This window comes from Rhinolophus sinicus, linkage group LG07 (genome assembly GCF_036562045.2).
Source record: "Rhinolophus sinicus isolate RSC01 linkage group LG07, ASM3656204v1, whole genome shotgun sequence".
Taxonomy (NCBI): domain Eukaryota; kingdom Metazoa; phylum Chordata; class Mammalia; order Chiroptera; family Rhinolophidae; genus Rhinolophus; species Rhinolophus sinicus.
The window spans coordinates 73,983,050-73,989,437 of NC_133757.1; positions in this window are offsets into that span (position 1 = coordinate 73,983,050).

Here is a 6,388-nt window from a genome sequence, read left to right on the forward strand (position 1 = left end):
ACCCACCATGACCTCTCTTGACACAGGAGGAAGGAAAACATTTCTGGCAAATTGACCAGGTTCTGGCTTGCCAGTCAAGGTAAACCTAAACATTCCCTGATGGATTCATGGGACAAAAAAAGGGTTGAGGGTGTCGCCAAGGTTTCTAAGTGGAAAGATGGAGTTGCTATTATTTGAGTTTGAAAAGGTGAAGTCAGAAGTTTGATTTGTGGCATTTTAAAGTGTCTATTGTAGATGAAAAAAAGGCTCTATGGAGAGGAACCTCACAGGGTGATCTGATCGTAAGTTCCTAACTGGGCAGGTCATGGTGGGTAGTCACACTTCAGGCATATAACTTTTTTTAGTGAAAGGTTTTAAGCCAGCCCCGTTCATTGTTTTTGTGGATCTAGGTTAACAAACCTTTGAAATGACAGAATACCCTTCAAAGGGGGTATTAAACCTCAAGAGAGCATATAATCTTGTTAACTATCCCGTAATCCAATCCACATCTTGCTTTCTCCAATCTTCCTTTTGTCCTGTGGGGACAGAGCTCCAGAGAGCAGTTTCCAGGCTCTCGGCCTCATGTGGAAAGGTGCTGGGTTGGGTAGTAGATGCCCATTCACTGTGGCTAGTTGGCTATCAGCTGTAACCATTGAGCCATTGGCCACTAATATAACTGCCGTGGCTGCGCTGGGGAGTTGAGTCGAGGAAAGTCAGTCGGTTGGCAGAAAAGCGGACAGCAGGTCGCATGTCTTATGAATCCAGCCTCCAGTGAGACTATAGTGGTATGACTCCCCTACCTATGGCTCCGTGGGTGTTCCTTTTTGGCCTCACCATATCCTGTGTTCTTGTGTGGGGAGTGGGAGCTGAGACCCTGCCGGACGCCCTGTGTGACAAATGGCACAGCGAGCAGGGTATGGTGCTGGCCAAAACTCACCAAAGGATGGTGGAGCAGTTTATGCGTACAAAAGTTCACTTTCGGGAGGCCCATGAGGAGCAACGCCTGTAGCGGGAGGCACGATCTGCCTGGGAGACTCGAGCCTCCAACTGGCATACCTCCCTGTTGGCCATGGAAGGTGTTGTCCTCCTTTTGTTGATCTGCTTCTGCTGTTGGCTCCGAGGATTGTGGACATTATACACCAAGGCCACCACCCACTCAGACACCTGGCACGGTGAGCAAGATTCCGACCAGGTAGGAATGGAGTCTGACTCTGGGCAGGAGGACGTGTGGCCCCCACACAGTGTATGGTGTCCAGTGGCCACTGTTCCCAGGAGTTGGACCCCCAAGGAGGGGTGGGAGGACATGGACGGCTCTCCAGCCAGTGTGGAGAGGGCCCTGCAGGCTCTGGCTGAGTGGTTGCTGGAGGACGAGAAGGCTATAGCCGGCCGCGTGGGCTGGATGTTCCTCACGGCCTTGAGTCTCAACATGGAAAATGGGCTTAATGAAATGGCCCAGGTGCCTGACCAGGTGTCCCGGTTGAAAGCGCTGGAAGCCCGGGTCCACCTGTTAGAACAGGGGCCCCAAGGTGGAGACTCTGAGGCAGAGGCAGAGGAAGCGAGTGGAGACAATGTAGCTCCCAACCCCCAAGCCTGGCCGATTTTGAAGCAAAGGGTAAAACGTGAGCAACCTTTGGGCCCTGGGGGCATTGCTGCCGGCAACCCAGCTGTGACTGAGTTCACGACCTACACCCCTTACACTCCCACTGAGTTGCAGGAGCTAGGGAGGCAGTACAGACAGCGCCCTGGAGAGCTAGTCTTGGCTTGGCTGCTACATTTATGGGATGAGGGGGCAGACAACATTCTCTGCTCCCCAGGCGAGATGGAAAAGCTAGCCTTAGTGACAGTGCATCAGTCCCTGTGACAAAAGTTACAGAACTGCCATAGGTAGACCCACGACCAGGGCAACCACTCTCTAATGGAGTGGCTTACTGCTACGGTACACACAGTATGGGGACAGGCTGGCGAGCTGCCAGACACTGTGAGTCAATGGCAGTCATATACGGAACTTATGCAAATCATCCGTGAAATGGGTATGAGACATGCTATTTTCAACCTTAATATGCAGGGGCCGGATGACGAGCTTTTTATAGCCAGCATGAGAGATCTGGTTTTGGATACTGCACCTGTGAGTGCTTTTGGATCCTTGGTTGCCATTCTTACACCCTATGTGGGTCGACGGGTCCATGAAGTTACAACTGCTATGTCCACCCTAGGGGATGTTGAAAGCCGGAGGCGAAGGAATTTAAGACAGGAGGTCAGCGCAGTTGAGATCTGGAAGCCCAAACCAAAGGTAAAGGGGCGAGGTCGCGGGCCTCAGAGAGTAACATGCGCACAGATGTGGCGTGATTTCGTGGCAGCAGGGGTGGATCAGAAGAAAATAGACCGACAACCCAATGCACTCCTGCTGGAACTTTGGAAACAGTTGCGTCCAGAACAGCAATTCCAGAGAAGCCTAAAGGAGAATTCTGGGAAAGTGCGACCCGTGTCCCTCCAGGACTTCATGCAGCCACTTGAGGCCGACTCCTTCCAGCTTGATTAGGGGTGGGTCCAAGGTACCTGGTCAGAGGGGATGAGCAGGGACCGGAGGGCCCATGTGGAACTGTCCATACATTGGTCCCCTTCTAATGTGCAGAAGGTTTTGGCCCTAGTTGACACTGGCGCAGACTGTAGGCTTGTCTATGGGAACCCAGAACTGTTCCCTGGACCAGCAATCTGCATTGATGGCTACGGGGGAAAGACTGTGAGTGTAAAAGCCGTTTCCTTACCACTGGGTATAGGAAGGCTCCCTCCTCGTACCTACAAGGTTTATGTCTCCCCCGTTCCGGAGTATATTCTAGGGGTGGACGTGCTACATGGCCTCAGCTTACAGATGTCGGTAGGAGAGTTCCGTCTCCGGATCCGGGTGGTGAAAGCGGTGACACGCGGGCATGCTCACCACCCTCCTCAAGTGTTTCCACAGCCCTGGTGCGTGGTTACAGTGCGACAGTACCATCTGCCAGGAGGACAGGAGGAGGTTGGTCATACAATATTGGAATTGGAGAAGGCACATATTGTGAGGCTGATGCACAGTCCCTTTAACTCCCCAGTATGGCCTGTCAAGAAGCCAGATGGGACCTGGCGAATGACTGTGGACTATAGGGAGTTAAATAAGGTGACACCACCCTTGCATGCTGCAGTGCCTTCAGTACATGATTTAATGGATCGTCTGACTGTCCGCCTGGGGACATATCACTATGTAGTGGACTTGGCCAAGGCTTTTTTCTCCATTGACATCACACCCGAGTGTCAAGAGCAGTTTGCTTTTACGTGGGATGGGCGGCAGTGGACTTTTCAAGTCCTTCCACAAGGATACTTGCACAGCCCCACTATCTGCCACGGGCTCATGGCCCAGGATTTGGCACAGTGGGATCGCCCATTCTCTGTGGCCTTGTTTCATTATGTCGATGATATTCTGTAAACATCAGATTTTCTTTCCAATTTAGAGCAAGCAGCTCCCTCTCTTCTCCGCCACCTGAAGTCATGCGGCTGGGCGGTGAATGAGGAAAAGGTCCAAGGCCCTGGCTTATCCATCAAGTTTTGGGGTGTTGTGTGGTTGGGTGAGACAAAGGTCATAACTGAGGTGATTATTGACAAGATACAAGCCTTTCCCCGGCCGACCAAGGTCTCCCAACTGCAGACGTATTTGGGTCTGCTAGGATATTGGCGGGCATTTGTACCCCATTTAGCGCAAATGGCAAGGCCCTTGTACAATATGATAAAAAAGGGGGCCTCATGGGGATTGGACAGAGGCTATAGAGCAAGACTTCGTTGCCACAAAACGGGCAGTGCAGCAGGCACAGGCTCTACAAGTAGTGGACCCCGGCCACCCATTTGAACTTGATGTTCACGTAACCCAAGAGGGGTACGGACAGGGCCTCTGGCAATGGCAGGAGCGTCTCCGGTTGCCAGTGGGATTTTGGTCGCAATTATGGAAGGGAGCAGAGGTCCGCTACTCTCTAATAGAGAAACAGCTGGCTGCTGTGTATGCAGCCCTAGTGGCCACAGAAGCCATCACAGGAACGGCACGCGTGTTGGTTCGAACAACATATCCCATCCAGGGACCCAAAATGGGGGTGGCACAGACCACCACCCTCGCCAAGTGGGGTGCCTACTTGGAGCTACGTAGCACCCTTAGTTCAAGCCCTTTGAGCACAGAGCTACAACAGGTCCTGGGGCCTGTGGAGCTTGTAGCCCAGGCTGAGCCAAGTGCTCTGCTTAGAAGGGAGGACTTGGAGCCCTTGCCCTACAAAGAAGGACAGCCCCCAGTACCTGAGGATGCCTGGTTTACCGATGATTCTAGCCGAGCGGCTGCAGCTATTTGGATGGCTATTGGTGTGCAGCCCAAAACAGACACCATTTGGTTTGATACTGGGATGGGCCAGAGTAGCCAGTGGGCTGAATTACGGGCTGTGTGGATGGTAATCAGCCACCCGGGCCGCTAGTTATTTGTACTGACAGCTGGGCGGTGTTCTGGGACCTAACGTTGTGGCTCCCTACATGGAAACACCAAAACTGGTTGGTAGGACACCATCCACTGTGGGGTCAAGCCATGTGGCAGGACCTCTGGGACCTAGGGCAGAGAAAGGAGGTGACACTAATGCATGTCACAGGTCACTCCCCCTTAGTGTCCCCAGGTAATGATGAAGCAGACGCCCTAGCATGGGTATGATGGTTAGAACGGGCTCCTGCCATTGATGTGGCCCATTGGCTGCATAGGAAATTGCAGCACGCTGGAAGCCGTGCATGTGGCAGGTGAGCAGACTCTGGGTCTGCCTTTGAAATGGCAGGAGATAGCAGATGCCTGCTATGACTGTGCCGTCTGTGCCCAGGACAACCCCCAAAGGCGGAGGCTCCCCTGGGAGACATAGCAGATTACGCCAGGGAGGGTGCCCCTCCCTCGCTGGCAAGTGGACCCCTGCCTAAGGCCCGCAATGCGATATACGCATTTACAGCAGTGGACACTGCTACGGGGTTGATGTTTGCTTGGCCCTGTCCGGCTGCGGATCAGCGGCATACAGTGGTCGCCCTTACATGGCTGTGCGCCCTCTATGGGCGCCCCCAAGTCATTGAAAGTGACAGGGGTACCCATTTTATGGGGCAAGAAGTGCAGCGCTGGGCTGCCAGGATGGACGTGAAATGATTGTTTCATGCTCCGTATAACCCATAAGCAGCTGGCATGATTGAATGCTATAATGGCTTTTTGAAGCAAGGTCTCCGGGTGTCAAAACACCCTCCCACGATGCGTGACTGGGCCTCGCATCTATGGGACATCCTTAGAGTCCTGAATGAGAGATCACGGAAGGGAGGGCCTGCACCAGTAGAAGCTCTGCTACATCCAACGGCCACTCCCATTCAATTACAAGTTACTACCAGTGAGACTCTGTTAAAGCCAGGCTATGGCCGAAATGGAAACATTTTGCTGCCAGCACCCACATGCTTGAAAGCAGGGGAATGACAGCAATGGACTTGGCCCTGGCAGGTCAAAAGCCCCCACTATCATTGGTTGGGCCTGGTAGCCCCATGGGGGGCCGGTTTGACTCATGATTTGCAAGTGACGCCAGGGGTGGTGGCTAAGTGGCCAGGGCAAGTGACTAGTATACGGAGGTCCCAATACCGGGATGATTTTGTGGGGAACCTATGTGCTCTCACTATGACCTATTATGGGGTCCCCTGTTCTGTTACATGTTGAAACTATGCAAGGGACCCCAAGCACTGCCATAAAGGTCTGGTACCACAAACCAGGAAATGTGCCAGTGGCAGCGACCCTCCTTTCCCAGGACAAAAAGCTAGCATGTATCCTCCCAGATGGAAGGGATTTGCCATTGTTGGTTCCTAAGACTACTGTTTCTTTTCCGTAGGTGCCGATAGGCTAATATGGCACAGGGACCCTCGCAGAAGACGCTTGTCGTGTAGATTGTGAGGTGAGACCCTGTAGTGGTGGAGTGTGGGGACAGAGCCCCAGAGAGCAGTTTCCAGGCTCCCGGCCTCATGTGGAAAGGTGCTGGGTTGGGTAGTAGATGCCCATCCACTGTGGCTAGTTGGCCGTCAGCTGTAACCATTGAGCCATTGGCCACTAATATTACTGCCGTGGCTGCGCTGGGGAGTCGAGTCTAGGAGAGTCGGTTGGTTGGCAGAAAAGTGGACAGCAGGTCGCATGTCGTGTGAATCCAGCCTCCAGTGAGACTACAATGGTATGACTCCCCTACCTATGGCTCCGTGGGTGTTCCTTTTTGGCCTCACCATATCCTGTGTTCTTGTGTGGGGAACGGGAACTGAGACCCTGCCGGACGCCCCGTGTGACATGTCCCCTCCTTAATTTCAAATGCATAAAAGAAACTGCAAAACTGTTATTCTCTGGAGTATTTAAGTC